The sequence below is a fragment of the Rousettus aegyptiacus genome, unplaced genomic scaffold (assembly GCF_014176215.1).
Source record: "Rousettus aegyptiacus isolate mRouAeg1 unplaced genomic scaffold, mRouAeg1.p scaffold_m13_p_1, whole genome shotgun sequence".
NCBI classification, from domain to species: Eukaryota; Metazoa; Chordata; class Mammalia; order Chiroptera; family Pteropodidae; genus Rousettus; species Rousettus aegyptiacus.
Genome location: NW_023416284.1, coordinates 160195091 through 160212224, shown reverse-complemented (window position 1 = coordinate 160212224; position 17134 = coordinate 160195091). Strand labels below are relative to the sequence as shown.

The 17134-nt window shown below is 36.9% G+C and overlaps 2 protein-coding genes across 12 annotated transcripts in view; both read left to right on the top strand.

Moving 5' to 3' along the window:
- LOC107497026 overlaps positions 1-722 on the top strand; it is a 33761-nt gene extending 33039 nt beyond the window's left edge. The window contains exon 4 of the mRNA XM_016118379.2: positions 671-722. The gene's annotated coding sequence lies outside the window, so the exon portion shown is untranslated. The remainder of the gene's footprint in view (positions 1-670) is intronic.
- The window catches only part of EPB41L2 (erythrocyte membrane protein band 4.1 like 2), a 191727-nt gene that overhangs the window by 33170 nt on the left and 141423 nt on the right, over positions 1-17134 (top strand). Inside the window, exon 1 of one of the 11 annotated variants that reach the window (XM_036221725.1) lies at positions 8556-10703. The exons of 9 other annotated variants lie outside the window; for them this stretch is intronic. The gene's annotated coding sequence lies outside the window, so the exon portion shown is untranslated. Of the gene's footprint in view, positions 1-8555; positions 10704-17134 lie in introns of those variants that run through there. One more of the 11 variants, XM_036221680.1, reaches the window with a different exon arrangement.

Below are 17134 nucleotides of genomic sequence, written 5' to 3'. Positions count from 1 at the left end.
TGTGTTCTGCTTTTTGGTCACATGGCTGCACATTTTCAGGTGGAGACGTGTGTGTGGGTGTGTGTGGTGTGTGGTTTCAGAACTGGAAGTTTGGTTATAATGATAAGAGAAGGCTTATGAGTAATTTATTGCTATTTATTTATTTTTTTGTATCTGTTATTTGCCTTTTCCTGGGCTACGTGCTTTGTCTCATTCATGCAGCATCAACAAAATGGATCCAGTCCCTGCCCTTATCCGTTCTCACAATAAGACTATTCATGCTAGAAGGGCCTAAGTGTGTGGGTTGGTCTGACCACACACTCTCCCTCTGAATTTGCCTACTCAATGCTAACCACTCTTAAGATTGAAAAACTTTCCTTAAGTCATTTTAATAGTGTCAGTCATAGTACCTCAAGTCTTAATGACTTGAGGGCTATTTGTTATCTCTTATGTAATTTTGCACAGCTTTGCTTTGATTCATTTTGTTTTGATTTTTCTGTACTATTAAAAGATCATCTTTTATTTAGGTTTTCTTGCACCCCTATGAACTGCATACATTTTGAAACAGAGCAAGACTGCTGTCAATGAAGTAAACCAGGAGGAGACCAGCCCAGGGGTTCAGCTTCTGCTCACAATGACATCCAGCTCTAAGCTTGCTTTGTTTCTAATACAGTATTTCCATGCCTTATAGGACTTGGAGTACAAAGTTGGCTGTGAGAATGAAGACAAAGGGAGCAATCAACCAACTTTTGCAAAGAACAGGTGACAGATGCTAGTTATTATAATAAATGTGGGTGAAGGAGTAGATGGAATTAGAGGCAAATTAGAAGCGAAAGCCTAAGGGGGAGTTGATTTTGTGGGAAGATGATTGATTTTTGACAAAGCCAAAAGTAGGTCATCCAAGTGGAAATGAATATGGGACAGCAGTTAGATATTGTGAGTTTGATTAAGGCCGAAATGTACTTTCGGGCAATGTCCATTAGAAATAATGGCCGTGTGATCTTGAACAACTCTGTTGAAAAAAGGTAATAATTCATGCCTTAAGTTCCTTAGGATGTTGGTTTAATGATTAATAATTAATAATAAAATAGCTACCATTATGATATTATGCTAAGTACTCTTCGATGCACTATCTCATTTAATCTTGAAAATAAATGAGAGAATTGGAAACCTTTATCCCTTTCATATAGAAGAGGAAACAGGCTTAGAGAGGCAGCCAGGATCACACACTTACCAAAGATGGAGTTGTGATTTGTAGGTGTTTGACTACTGAGCTTACATGCTTAACCATTACACTGCATTGCCTCTCAATTAGATAATATATATGAAAGCAATCAAAAAAGCATATAGATTAAAACAATAAACTTGGAATAAGCAGAATAGAATGAGTCCTCCAGTGGAGAAAGAAGTGGGCTGGACTGAATTTTGGAATGATACCCATACAGAATGAGTAATATAGAGGAAGTAGACTAAGATGCATGGGAATTCAGAGAAGGGATGTCTTTGAATCCAAATAGAAGTGTATTAAGGAGAAGGTAATTTATTGTCAAACATCAGCTGAGGGTATAAGTAGTGGGCGAAAACCGAAAATCCTACAGGCTGGCCTTTTCTCATCCTTAGAGATCACCCTTAAATATCACTTCTTCAGAGAAGCCCTAGATTAGTTGGGATGGGAAAGTATATAAGATCCATGAGTACCCAGTGCTTAATATAATTTCTAGTACAGCATAGGCCCTTGACATCTGTTAAATAAAGGAATTGTGGCAGTAGACCTTTGGGAAAAAAACTTTAATAAGACATGGTGTGGTCTGTGCTCTCAGAGACCTCTCAGTCTAGTTAGGGAACTTGATTGTTAAAGCATAAATAGTCTCATGCTGGGGAATAACTCTCTAGTTGACGAGCTCTTTGGCTCCTGGCCTTGCTTATTCACCATCTGTCACGTGCCATTCTGTGACAGAAATGCCTAGTTGATGGGAATCCCTCGAGCAGGGAAGGTTTAGTAGTGTCTTAGCCTCTTCCTTGGCTTGGCTATGAGACCCTTTCTAATGAGCACCCCTCCTTCCCAGCAGCTCTGTACCTTCATTTCTCAACAATTTCAACCATAAATCCAATGTTTAGTGATACCAAATGACATATTACTTCATGAAAATGCCGTATTGTTTCATGGCTTGGGCTTTTGTATCTGTGACTCCCTCTGCCTGATTTTCCTTTTCTTCACCTGTCAAACTTCTCCTGGACTTCAAAGTTCAGTTGAAAAGGTGGCCGTGCTAGTGGGGTTTTCTTGCACTGCCCTCACCCCTGCAGCAGCTCGTTTCTCTTCCTTCTATGATTCTGCCTCTGTTGGAGACCTTTCATATCGCTTTATAATTCTGTGTTTACGTCTGTCTCTAACCAGGGCTGGGTGTGATTTGAGAACATGGGCCATGTTTTATCTTCCTCCTTTTTTCTCAGAGTTTAGCCCAATGCTTTAGTTGTAAGGAGTGTTCAACAAATAGATCCTGAATGAGTGAAAAAGTCATGATCGACTGCCACTTATAAACTGGCAGATTTCTCCACTATTTGTTTTTTTAAAAAGTTTATTCGACATGAAAGGAAAGTTAAAGACATAGCGTTCTTTTCAGGAAAGGGAAGTTTGTATTTGTATCCAGTCAAAGCTTTAGCTCACTAAGTATTAGATGGAATCCATTTTGGAGGGAAGATGAAGGAAAACAGGAAAAGAAATGCATAATATATAGCTGTTAACATCATTCAAATAACTTTGAGGTCATCATGATTATATAAACTTACAGGGTAGTAGATGAAATAAAATCTTTTAAGTGTTTGATTTACTTTTTAGTAGTTAATTATACATACATATTAAGATAGTATATCATTTATTAATATGGAAGTATTGCTTTTGCCATTTTTGTATTTTATGAAACTTTTTATATAACTTTCTATCCAACGTAGTTTTTTTAGGACATAACATAATCTTTATTTTCTTCTAAATTGTTTGAGACCAAGTACTTTTTAAATCATTTATTCAACAAACATGTATTGGTGCCAAGTGATGTTGTAGGTAATAGGGATAGAATGATTTACAAAACAGACGAAAATTCCTGTCTTCATGGAAATCCTGTCTGTAGAGTTGAACCTGGCATAATAATGTCAAGAATTTTATCCAGTGACATAACCTGATTACTTAATACCTTGGCTATCTGCAAGAGATTAGTCTTAACAGAATTTGATTTTTAAAAGGCTTATATACAGTGACAGTATTTATAATTGGTGGGAAATACCCCCTCGGTACAATGGATGGTGATGATGATCACACTGTTCCTATGATGACAGCTAATGCAGATCGCTTACCATGTACCAGCACTGTAATACAGCTAGAATGTTTTAATTCATATAAACCCAACACTCAATTTCTGAGATAGGTGCTATCAACAGTTTTCATTTTACAGATGAGGAAATTGAGAAAAGGAGATCAAATCACTTGCACAGTAGCTAATTGGTTGAGCCAGGATTTTAATTCAAGCATGTTAATAATTTATTCAAAGTAACGCAATTAAGAGATTGCTCTCTTTGATGACTTTATGGAGATTTGACTATAAAGCTGATGGAGAATTATCTATAGAAGATGGCATAATGCATGTAGTATCATTAGTGTATAGTGTAGTAATTAGGATCGCTGCGAAAGTCAGAATGCCTGAGTTTGGCATTTAGTAGCTGTGCGCCTTAGTTTCATCAGCTGTGAAATGGGAACAAGAAAAGTAGCAACTTCATAGCATTTTTGTAAGGATTAAATTAGTAGATGCAAAAACTCTTAGAAGAAAGCATGATTCACGAAAGTGTTTCAGAAGTATTATCTGATGCTCTTGCTATTGTTACTATTACCATTGTTACTATTAAAAATTAAAGAAGAGTCTCTCTTGAGGGTTTTGTTTTTTTGTGTGTGCGTTTGTTTTTTTAATGTTGTATTTGGGTATATACCTTCTTTCCTTTTCTGATTGATTTTTTGGTTTTGTATCAGTTTAGTGTTTCTGACCAGAGTTTTGGTCAGCAAGATATGATTGAGATGTGGTTCTTTGAGTCTGTGTAGAGTTTTAACGTTTTTCATTAAATTTTTTATTATTATTATTCCTTCCAACAGATAGATAGAACCACCAGTAAATGACATAGGAAATCCTTCAGTCTTGAAGTGGAGTTTGCTGAAATGATATTTTTCTGGGTGAGCTTCTTCTGAGGCAGGGTCACAGCACTCATTAAACCACATGAAGTGACGAGAAAGGGAGGAGTCAGAGTGAGCTCAAGAATTGTTCAAGAGCATGAGCAGCAGCACAGTGTGTGCTGAAAAGCTGGAGACCGATAGGAAATCCCATCAGTAGACTGAGCACGCTTGGTTATAATCATTAGTGGTGGGCTGCTTGACTCTGTCTAAAGAGCAAGCCTAAACTGTTGATTGGCATTTCTCACCAAATATATTACAGATATTTACATGTAAATTTAATTCATTGTGTTTATCATCATTTTATTTAACCGTGGATAACTGCAGTATTGGTGACATCTTGGAATGTGTGTAAGTAATAAATAAGGAGAAGAAACCACTTTGGGTCAAGGAGAGTATAAAAGTTAGACTTGCAGATTATTTAAAACATAGTAACAAGGAGAGAACTACATAGCACAATTTGAGAGAGGCTACAGGAACTATAACCAGACATTCATATACTAAATGAAAAAAATTGAAACAAACTAAACCGTACATTTAAGACAATAGAAAGAAAACCAAGAATATGCCCCAGTAAATAAGGAAGAGGGAATTAATGACATAAACAAAAATTGGAAGAGAAAAAAAAATAATACCAAAGGGCTAATTCTGTGCATATTGGTGGTGGTGGGGGAATGGGAAGTCACTCAAAAAGGATAAGCCTTTAGGTATTTTAGCTAGGAAAGAAAAGAATGAGAGAACACTTTACAGCCTTAGACTAGAAAACTTTATAAAGATCTACTTCTAGTAATAACTGAAAAAATACTAAATAAAAACATTTCTCAGAAAATATAAATCTGTTCTTTCAGAAGAGATAGAAATTCTTAGGAATAATTAGTAATCATGGAAAAGATTAAAAAATATGAGTTGTTGGGTTTAGACTGTGGGAAAGTATTTTCGTACTTTCAAGGAATAGAAAATTTCCCTTATTCTTCCAGAAAATAGAGCTACATTGAAGCATTCTTAAAATTCAAGGCTAACATAACCCTGATAAAAAATATCAGAATAGTGACAATTATAGGCTAATGTTACTCATAAATATATGTAAGGACCTAGTAAGACAGAAAAAAGTCTACTATAACCAAATAGAATTCATTTCAAGAATGTAGGAATAATATACCATTTCATAATCCTTAAATAGATTTTATCATATTGCCAACTGAAAGGAAAACATGATTGTTTTTCTAGATAAGGAATTCTATGAAATTCCAATATTCATGGAAATGGTAACTAAAGGAGGAATGCGATGTAATATGCTGAATGTTTTTCTAAATAATATCTAATGGTATACTTAACAGTATGATGATAATGGCTTAATATTCTTAAGGTCAAAATAAAAATTGTATCACTTTTAGTCAGTTAAGTGGTTCTTGAATTTTTTTCAATACAATAGAATAAGAAAAGAAATGAGCATAAGTATTGGAAGGAGGAATCAAAATTATTTTTCATAGTTTATATAAAAAAAATCCATATGCAAAACTCAAGTGAATCATAGTTAATTTAAAAATGCTTTGTCAAGAGGAACTTATTCTAGTTCCTAATGCAAAAATTTTGTTTCCTAAGAACTAATCTAACAAGATATGTAAACTTTTATAAATGAATTATGAAACATTGAAGCATGGAAAAGAAGGCCCAAATAAATGGATAGATATTTATTGTCCATGGATGGGGATGCTCGATATTGTAGATACCAGTTTTCCCCAAATATATCTATAATTTCAGTGAATATCTCAAAATCCAAGTAGGGTTTTTATGGAACAGTTGATCTTAAGTTCATGTGGGAAATTAGTATGTGTTTGAGAAAAGCCAAAATAAGTTTGGAGAATAATGAGTTGCCCTACCACATGTCAAGTCTATTAAAACTATTGTGACGAAGATAGATAATTAGACCAGAATCCTTTGTAAACCCATGTAAGCCAAGAAACGCACTATAAACCAGAGGTAGTAGGCTAAATCAGAAGGGAAAGGTGAACCCTTGGGGCTGGTACAGCTGTTGATTGTCCACATAATTCGGAAAAAAAAGAAAAGAAATTTCTTTCCTGTTTTCATACTATTTAAATAGACTTAAATTCAGAAAGCCAATCTTTAAAAATTTTAGAAGAAAATATAAATATTGTTGAAGATGACAGAACAGGAGTATAAAAGGCTAGTTCTTGGATGACATTCTTAACTAGATAGGTCAGCTGTGACTTGCCTACTTCTGTATTTGTAGTCATACGAGAAAAATGATTTTGGTGTCTTCTAGCCATTGTAATTGAGCTTTCAGGTAAGATTACTGAAAATAGCCTGTATCCTATAAGGATTTAAATCCAGATTATATGAATAGCTCCTATAAATCAATAAGAAAAAGAAAGACAACCCAATTGAATAATTGAGGATAATTGTGGGTAGTTCACAGTAATGGAAACCTAAATGGCCAGTTAGCATATAATTCTCACTAATAGTTGGGAAATGCAAGTTAAAACAGAGACCTTTCTATAATCGTCATAATAAGTCCAAAAATGTCAAGTGTTGGGGAAGATGTATAGAAATTGTTACTATCATTCACTGTTGGTAAGAGTGTAAATTGGTACAACCATCTTGAAGAACATTTTGGCAATATCAGGTAGAATTGACCTTGCCATACTAGCCAGCATCACACCTGGAGATTCCTGAAAGAAGTGGTCACTGAGATGTTTATAATAGTATAATGGTGGAAACAACCTACCCTTCAATTGGGAAAAAGAAAGTGTATTTTACTTTATGATGGAGTACTAATAGGAGTTAAAAAGAATGAACTGCATAGAGCTACGTATATGAACATAGATAACTCTGAAAAAACTTGAAAAACACAAAAGACTGTGTGCCGATAGTATTTATATAAATATGAAAGCAATATTGAAACTATGCAAAAAATGTCACTTTCTGGACCCACTAAGAGATATAGAAACCGTGGCAAATATTTTGTACTCATCAGTGAATTTTCTAGAAGCCTAAAAATTGATTTTTAAAATCTAGTCAATGTTAATTCATTGCCTTTCTTGTTCCTTGACCAATGGTATAAGGTCAAATTTTTAAATGCTTTGCAAAACAAATTCATGTATATTTTCACTTAATTATTCTGATTACTTTTTGAGATAATAGGATTTTTATTCATATTCAAATTAAGTGGCAGTAGTTGGACTTGCTGATTTTTAGTTTGGTTCTTTTTATAATAGCTTTTATAGTTTTTTCCAGCACAATTTAATGTTTGGGTATACTGCATTTCTGCAGCAGAACAAGTGATATTTTAAATGCAATTATAGTGGCTGTCTAATTTGAGTAATCTCATGGTAAGTTTTTTTTTTTTTAAGTAAATTATGGCTTACTGATTTATTGGTGAATACAGATCTTAAACCTTAAGTCTTAGTTCTTGAACCTTAGTATGCACAGGAATTATCCAGTGAATTTTCAAAAAACAAACACAGCTTCTCTTACTCCTTCCAGCCTCAGAATTCTGCCTTTTCTCCTTCTTTGAAATACCAGGTTGGTTCCTTAAAGTTTGTGAGCTTTTCTCATTCATCTTGGTGTTCTCCATGGTGGTGCATGTGTTTGTGGTGTTGTGTTTAATAAATGTTTGCAGGATGAATTCAGGAAGAACTTTCCAGAAGTAAATACCTGAACAAAATTAGTATTGTATTAATTGTGGGTGGAGAAGACTAGAAAAGATTTTAATGCTCGAAAGTTAGATGTATGTTGAAATTGGTTTTCACTTAACCTCTTAAGCATATTTTCAGACATCTTTTCACTATCGTTTAAAATCATGATTATAAAATTCCAGGGAAGAATTTTACTGAAAAAGGTATAACAGAAAATAAGACTACACAGAGAAAAATCACATTATTTCGTGCAAGTGTACGAGTCAGGTTGGAAGTTAACAGTTTTCTTCTTAGAGAAATTATTCTCTAGCACAGACTACTGCGAATTGTTCAGCTCATTGGCAGCAACACAGAGAACTGCCCTTTTCACCCTTTCCAGAACACAAATATAGACAATTCATAGCTGGAACCTATCTTTGAGAAACTGCTGGCTTTATTGAAGCCAAATGTGTAGAGTTTTTCATTTAGACACATGAAGGGCCTTTAGTGCTCTTGCCATATATAAAGTCAACCACACAGATACTTAAAAAAACACAAGCAAGCAAACATAACACTCTCCATTTATTGTGTGTAAATACAGATGCAAACATAGCCCATTCGGTAATAAATACATCTCTGTCTGTGTACTCTTTATCCCTCTCAGTGTCGGCTGTGTGCTTTTTAATATAGTAACTGCATGATAAATCTTAATTGAATATAGGGTAGAGATGGAATGAGAACTGACAGAAATCAGTGACTTATTCTACATTTTTCATCTCTTTTGCTGTTTAGAGAAGTCCATTATATTTTAAGATAGATTTTCTAATGGTGTGAGAAATTTCAAAATGAACAGTAGTAAAGAAATTCCTTAAATCCCCGTTTAGCTCAAATCTGAAGCAAATTTCCCAGGCTGAACTTTTTTTTAACATAGGCCAGAAAAACCATGTGTTTGAACAGGGAACTTGAGTGCTTTGATTTCTCATGCCAGACCTCTGGATAACCTTGGGCAGCTGTTCTTCTGTTGTTGTTTACTTATTCCAAAGTAAGTTGTGTGAAGATGTGGACAGTTAACTCAAAAAATGCTTTTCTTTGGTGATTGTTTTACATGCGCTTTCATGCGAGTGTTGAATAGCACACAAGACTACCTCAGACCCAGAAAGTAAATAAGTTTCCAATGAGGAGGCTATTTCTTCTTGTTCCTTTCATAGACAGTTTCATAGACAGTTATATTAATGATTAGATGTACTTGGAGACACTGCTAAGCTGATAAACAGCAATGTGAAATCTCTTTGATATTCTGTTTTGTTTATAGAGATGAAAGATGATCTAGTTTATTGTCAGTTGAAACAAGTGAATGAAAGCATGTTTGCAATTACTTTTTGCTCCATGTGTAGTTTATCTATTTAAATTGGAAAGATTACCTATAATAACAAGGTGTGCCATGGGGGTTTAGATACAGCCAAGCCAGGTCTCTCTACCTACTAGACACATAAGAATTTTCCTTTGAATTTCTAATTTGGAATCTTTGGTTTGCCTTCTAGGTTTCTTCCCAGATAATCTAAAGGATTTATTTTGCTGGAATAATTGAGTATACCTTTGAAAAGAAGTTCTGAACTTGAGCATATTATTAAATTAGTGTTAATATTGGACTTTAAAAAATATTCTTTTTATTAGATAAAAGTAATAGTATGTATAGTCGAATGGAGGTTTTTTTGCTTATCATTTTTGTTTGTGTGGTGTTAGGACAGTTTCTGATATTGTATTCTTTTGGAAAAGTTGCCTTTGCATCATTTTTGGAACTTGTTTGAGGTTGCAAGTCATTTTTGAGACAGAAAACGATTCCTTGAAAATACTGGGCTGCTCTTCTTTTTCTTTCTGTGAATTGCGAGCTTGGTTCACCAGACTGAATTTAGGCATTTGACTGTCTCAGGGCAGGGTAGTGTCCAGCTTCATTTTGAGTTAATTGCAGATGCTTTTTTTGCCATTTGGGTTTTTAATTTTGTTTTTAATAAATGACCTGTCTGTGAAATGTTAAGCCAAATGGGGGTACAAAGAGATTCTTGGTTTTCAAAAAAAATTTTTTTTTTTAAATTCTGTATTTCAAGGCAATTTGGGCTTTATTTTTAGAAATTAAGTATATTACAGCTGTAGAGTAATTTACCATCTATTGCCCTCACCTCCGCTTAAATTACTGGAGAAAATGTAGACTTATTTTGTATGCCTGAATAAAAAGCTGAGAGGAGGTAACCTCACCTTTATCCTTGTAAATATCCTTGCGCAGATACCTTTATGTGATCCTTAAGACTGTAGGAAAACCCCAGATTCGAAGGGAATATTTGAGGTTGGTTGTTTTTTTTTTTTTAATCAAAAGGTTAGATGTACCTCTTTTAACCACTTATTGGAAACAGGGCAAGTCGGGAGCAGTGGGAAATCAAGGACAGTGAAGCGTCAGGAAATGGCTTCACATGTTGCCGTTTGCATCCTGGACGATTTGGATGAAACCAGAAACAGCTGTGATGCAGAATGCCCTATAAATTTCCAGTGCTGGCGGAAAGTGTGGTGTAGCACACTTTATAAGCTGATTTACTAGAGAGCTTTGCCTGCTGGTGTATGGTGACTTGCTTTCAGTTTTCTTCACAAAAATGCAAAGTATTTGGGGCCCTTCGTATTACTAAATGAAAAATCGTGTGTGTTTGGCTCCATAAAGCAAGTAGCCTTGAGAGATGGGGCCTGCCTAGAATTTGACTACATTTTTGTGGGAGAACGGGTGAAAAGGGCAGTTTCCTGTGCTGCTGCCAAAAGGGTCTGAACAATTTGTAGTAGCCTGTGGCTAGAAAACAACTTCTGTGAGCAGAACAGCAACTGCAAACTGGCTCTGGGTATGTGAGAAAATGCTGTTGTTAGACTTTTATTTGTTGGGCTTTATTGAAAATTTATATGGTGAATTTTTAAACTGACCATTTAAAATGGTCGATTTGGATAAAAACCTGGGAGATACATAATTTGGAGTTAGCACAAATGGTGCATTATGTATTTTTTAAAAGGGCATTTATATTTTGCTATTATTGTAACCATGAGTTTGGATGGTAATCTGTTTTTCTGTTTTTCTTCTGCCTTGAAGTGCAGGTAAATTTTGGCAACTGAGGCATGTATTTTTATAGAGATAGTTTTTTTTTTTTTCCCTCCCCAGTTAACATATCAGAAATGTACTTTCACCTTAATTTACTTGGGCAGTGTGTTCCATTTCGTATTAGATGTATGCTGATAAATACATACGCGTAACTACTGGTAATTTCCACTTAATAGTTCACACGCAGGCACAATGCTGATGTCCTTATATTTGTTGCATTGTTTACTTCTCAGAATGAGGAAGACAGTTTAGAGAGTGGTAAGTATCATGGTTAGATGATTGCTGGGGCCAGGATTTGTAGTTTATTCTGTGTTCCTAATTATTTCAAAATAGTTACTATTTCAAATATTGATTTTGTAAAATTTGTTAAAGATTTTTTTTTTTCTTGAAGAATGGGCTTGGATATGTGGAAAGAAGATAGAGTTGGTTTAATTTAGTTTTCATGTTATCACTAGGCTCTTTTTCAATTGCCACTTGTACCACACCTGAGCTTCTTTGTAATCATTTCATTTTGTGGTCTCTGCTAGAAGTTACCACCATATGTACACAATCATCTAGTTACTTAAATTCTCCAGACTTTTACTTTTTTGGTGTTATTTTGTACCTTTCTCTTCTGTTGGGCATATCATCTTTTCATTAAAGTACAAATGATAGCTGTTAAGATGTAACCTTTTTCTTATATGTTGCTCCGTTCATCAATATTAATTTTTTCTTTATAGTTAATAAGTAGCCTGATGCTCATAATCTAATTTAGTGGTTCTCGGCTGGGGTGGGAGTAGTTGGGTAATTTTTGTCTTCTAGGGGACATATAACAATGTGTGGAGACATTTTTGACTGTCATGACTTGAGGGTATGCTGCTAGTGTCTAGTGAGTAGAGACCAGGGATGCCGCTAAACATCCTCTGATGCACAGGACAAGTCTTTACAAAAAAGAACTTTCTGGCTTAAAATGTCAAAAGTACAGATGTTGAAAAACCCTGATCTGGCACATAGGGCACAGACCAAATCAAATTAATTAAAAATTTTCTAACTTTATGAGATGTTTTCCATAACAAAATAACTCAGTAGTAACTTGGCAAGTTATTCTCCCTTCTAGAGGTGGAGGAAGAGGTTATCCATCCATCTGCTCACCTGGCCCTAAGCCAAATAATGCAAGTTGGCCTTACACTGGATTCTGTCTTTCAGCTGCTTCCTACCTTCATCCCCTAACCCGACTTATAAGAGATCACATTAGCTTAGCCACAGTTAATTGACTGCGTATTTAAGAATGGTACGTAAACTTACCTTAGGATGGGAGAGAAGCAAAAAGAATGAAAGGGATCGCCACCAAAGTTTCAACTGGGATGAAAGTCCTAAGTGCACCTCTCATAATTACATTGAGTACCAGAGGATGCAGTTGTGGGTGATATACATAGGTCCACACAGAGTCAAGCTTTGTAGACAAGATGAAATGCAATGGACAAATTGAATTTTTAGATAATCTTGAAAAGAAGAAATCTCAAGGTCCAGTATCTATCAAATAGTTACCCAGTTAGTAGGGAAGTTGACTTTTTACATTTTATTAGTTTGGGAGTTCTTAGGCCTAATCTTTGTGATTTTGATTAAATGTAAGAAGTCGAAAAGAGCAACTCGTGTGTTTGGATGCCACTTGGGATTCTGTACCTTCTTTCTTCAGATATAGCTTAAATTTCACCTCACTGCATTCTCCGTTCTGCTGTTTTTGCAGATGGCTTTATGTGGGTATTTCTCAGAGTGAATTGTGATCACTGGTTTCCTTTCTGTGCCTCCTAGCACAGTGCTGGGTACGTAGTGGCCATTCCCTAAACACTGAGTGAATGAATGGCGGAGGAAAAGTAGAAGCAAAGACCTTAGCAACCTTAAAACTAAGCAACAGAAAACAGTTGGGAGGGTCTTTGAAAGTCAGGGTGCTGGGGAAGGAGCCTAACTAAGTGAAGGTCTGAATTATGTTAGCATAACCATATTGATGTGAGTTGTGCTGTGCACTTTTTATTTTTTTTAAATATCGACACTGCTGGCTGAGGCTGGCTAGCACATGGCCTTGGCCATATCTGCAGGCGTAAGTGTGTTCATGTCTTTTGCCTGAGGTTCCTCCAAGCTAAATTATCTTCTTCCTTGAAGAGGTCGTAGCCTTTGCCTGTTCTGGAATGTAATCTGTCTATTTGCTAGCATATGAGACTTCAACTGAGTTCGTCATGTGTGTTATCCACCGAAGGAATAACTAAGGTTTTAAAGTGATTGAAATGACCCTTGAAGTCCTGCAGTGATTTCCCTGTGGCCGCACTCTTACAGCACATTGAATTCTGGACTTGACCTTTTATTGCCTCCTTGGGCAGATACACTTCCTTAACCTTCACTTCAACTGGCCCTTGAATTTCAAGAGACAGAGCTTCATTTTACTCTGGGGGTTATTCTCTTATGTGCATTAGTATTACCACTAGTAGCTTGAGGTAGAAGAAATAGCAACTCTATAATGTGTGTGTTTTGGTTTTTGGTGAATTACATGAAAGAGTTTATTAGACACTTTGATTCAAAGTAGAGATAATTATGGGAAAAGCTGTTTCTTTCAGCGAAAGGTCCAGTAGCAGGGCACCAGTGCTTGTCACTGAGGCCATGTCATTGGACTTGTCCCTTGAAAATCGAACACGCCTGATTGCACAGGTGTTTGCATGGTTGAACAAATTATATTTGGACAATAAACTGTTATGCCTGACAGTGATTACAAAGGGCAGAATTGCACATGGACTGCTTTGGCAAGAGAATTAAAGAGAATATTACCAAACATTTTCATAAAAGAGAAGACAAAAACACTTTTTTGAGAGTAAATATACTTTTATTTCTTAATAGTTGCATTATTCCAATATTAATATTGGAAGTCAGCCTTGTACTGGGCAGTTTTTTTTTTTTTTAAACGAACTAGTAACTTTTTATAAGTCGAGTTTCTTCAACTTTATCATCTTTTTCTTACAGAGGATAGCAGTAGGTAGATTTGAGACCACAGGAAGATCCAATTTCCAGTGTCCTAATTCTTGTCTGTAATTTTTCTTCATGTACAAGTGTGAAATCTATGTCCGGGACAGGGGGGATGTGGGTTAAGTAGGGAACCGTTGTAGGATTTCTGGAGATCTCTGAGTCAGGTCAATGTTTGCCGTCTGTGAATTTAAATTGAGAAAAGGTTTTTTTGCTTGGCTTAATGGGTGCAAGGATGTTAGGTGGAGCTGTCGAGCGCTGCGCATGTGCCGGAGGAGAGGCTGGTGGTGGCCCATGGAATGCAGGTTGCTGAAGGAAAGTAATCAAGACAGGGCAGTGGGAAGGTGGTGGGAGCACAGGCTGTTCAGGGTCAAAGAATTGTTGAAGTTGGGGTTCAAGGGGTATTGAACCGGAAAGATAGAAGATAATCAGATTGGGATGCATGAAAAATAACAGTAGGATTGTAGTCTAGGGCAGGATGTTTTTTGAGAAGTCATCTTAGAAAGCCATAACTGGCATTTAGAAAATGAAACAATAAATAACACGAGAATCAAGGCCTTATCTAGCCTATACAGAACTTTTATGTGAATTAAAGAAAGAGTGCTTCCCCTTTGGAAAGGGTTTTCAGTTACCAATTATGATACGTAAGATCATTGGCTTCGATACACTGGACAAAGCTTCCCCTTTGGGAGAGGAAAGAAAAAGGGAGGGGGAGGAAAGAGGTGCCTCTTCTCCAGCTGAGGCTGTCCACATCTAAGGAGGTCACTGAGTGGAGGAGTTGGGGCTGGATTCAGTACAAACTGCCTAAGCTTAGGCGTTAGTACTCATCAAAGTGGATCACACATTTGAAAACTCTGTTTCTAAACTGGGTATGTTTAACGTGTATTTGTGAATTGGGTTGGGATGTAAATATTTTACTGTGGGTCACAGTCGGAAATATATGAAAGCCAGTGCTTGAGGTGTGACATTGGGAATGGATAACTGGGATGGTGAGGGAGGGCAAGATCAATAGGATTTGCTTTTTAAGTCGGCGTGACATACACACTTGCTGTGTTCTTACGGAAAGGAGTAAGAGTATGGGTAATGAAAGTGATTTTGATTTGGGATGCATTTTGCATGTGAAGGTTTTGGGATTCCTCTTCCCTCGTAAAGACTTTAAACATTGTGGGGTGAGAGAGAAAAGTATGGCCCAGCTATTGCTTAAACCTCGGGCTCAACATGGGTCTCTTCAGTTTCTCTGTCAGAGAGAAATAGATCGGAGGCAGTGCCAGAGTCTGGGTCGTGGCTAAGATCCTGTGACATTCTATAAAAGCCGGGCAGTGAAGAGAGGGAGGCTTTTGATGTGCTTTGGGTCATAAGAAGAGAGCTTTCTTCAGCTTAGTTATGAGTTGACCACAAAATACATGTGATCAGCAATAGAAAATGGAGAATTATGTTTTAGAGGGTCATGAGGATAGGAAAGCTCTGTAAAAGATCAAGTAGACAGTTGTGGGAATTGCCAGATATTCTAACTTCTTTTGCTGCCTTGATGATTTTTTTAAAAACAACAAGAAAATAACAGTATCAGAATGTGACTTTGGCTTTGCCTTTAGAATGTAAGTAAAAATAGACAAGCATACTGTATCTGGACTTTTCTTGGGCCATCTTCCCATTGTGATGTGTAGTAAAATCTTGATGACTGAGTTGCAAGACCTTATGTTGTTTCCGCGACTGAACTTGGGAGATAGTCTAGTATCGCTTTTCATTTTGGACCGTATCGGTCAGGTGTTGCCAGTGGGTTGCAGGAGGCTACATTCTCTAGCTCTTGTAAAGGGAGGGAGTCAGGCGTTGTGGAGTGGGGAGTTAGGGGATTTGGGTGGAGGTCTGGGTTTTTATAGTCCTTTATCCCTAGCCTCCAAGAGTTCACACCCCAACCCCTTGTCACATACCGCATTTCTGGGAGAGTCCTTTGCAAAGAAGTGGTGGGTTAGGGATTCTTCATCGGGTTGTTTAGTGTGAATGGAGAGTGGCAGAGAGGGTCGTCTCCCACTCATTTCTCTAGGGGAGCAAATGGGTTTCAGTTGAAACTCATTCTTAGAAGAGTTAAATTTTTAAGTACTTTCAGGTGCATTATAAATTGGACTTTCTTAAGTATGCTAGGGGAGTTAGTACTCCCTTTAATACCTAACATTTCTAGTGTTTACTTGGTCAGAAACTGTCATTTTACTTACATTATCTGTATGTATAGCCAGGCATTGTGTTTTTCTTTGCCTCACCTTACAGAATGAGGACTGAGGCTCACATCCTCAACCCCACTTGTGCCGTCCTCATCTCATTTCCCCACTGTGCGCACCCCTTCTCCAACTAAGTCAGCGACTGAAAACCAGGCCTGTCATGAGTTGGGGACTGGCCCATACAGGTGTGCAGAATCAGTCCTCCTGAGTCCTGCCAGATATTAAAGGTTAGAGCAGCTAACGTTTGGCCTTCCAAGGACTTATTTGATGCTGTACTCTACAAACCTTTTAAAGCGTAAAAGTTGGGAATAGAGGTTTTCTAAATAGAACACAGCCAAGTGTTACTGTGAGGTTTTCTAGGCCGGAGAGAGGACTCTTTTTGTGTTAAATAGCATTCATTGGGTGGGCTCCGGGATTCTGGCCATAGCTGCATTCCTGAGACAGTTGAGAGCCATGGCTGGTAATGATGTCACTTCCGCAGGTGCCAAATCATACTTTCCCCCCCATATAGCCTATCTTTGCTTGCTTTTCTTTCTCTCTCTCTCTCTCTCTCTCTCCCTCTCCCTCTCTCCTCTCTCTCCTCTCTCTCCCTCTCTTTCTCTTTTTATTAAAGGATGACTAACTACTACTGTGAGGTTTTGTTGTGAAAATAAGTATGAAATCCAATTCTGGGTGTGTGTGTGGAAGTAGAGAGATGAAAGTACAGTGCTTTTTGAAAACCACACAGTCCCAGAAATTCCAGTTTTAGGTTACTTGCGTTCAGTCCCTCCCAAGAGATTTTCGTGGGGTGGGGTGGGGAGGGAGGAGGAGATTTAGACTAGATGAGAAAAGTAGCTGTGGAAAAACAAAGTTGAGGGGCCCACCACCCCCACAACCGTCCATAATTGAAGACTGAACCCAGTGTTTCTGAGAGAACTCAGTTTCATTTGTAGAGGCTGAAGAACTCTAATCCCACATGTCAAGCTTGGAGTCAAGGATT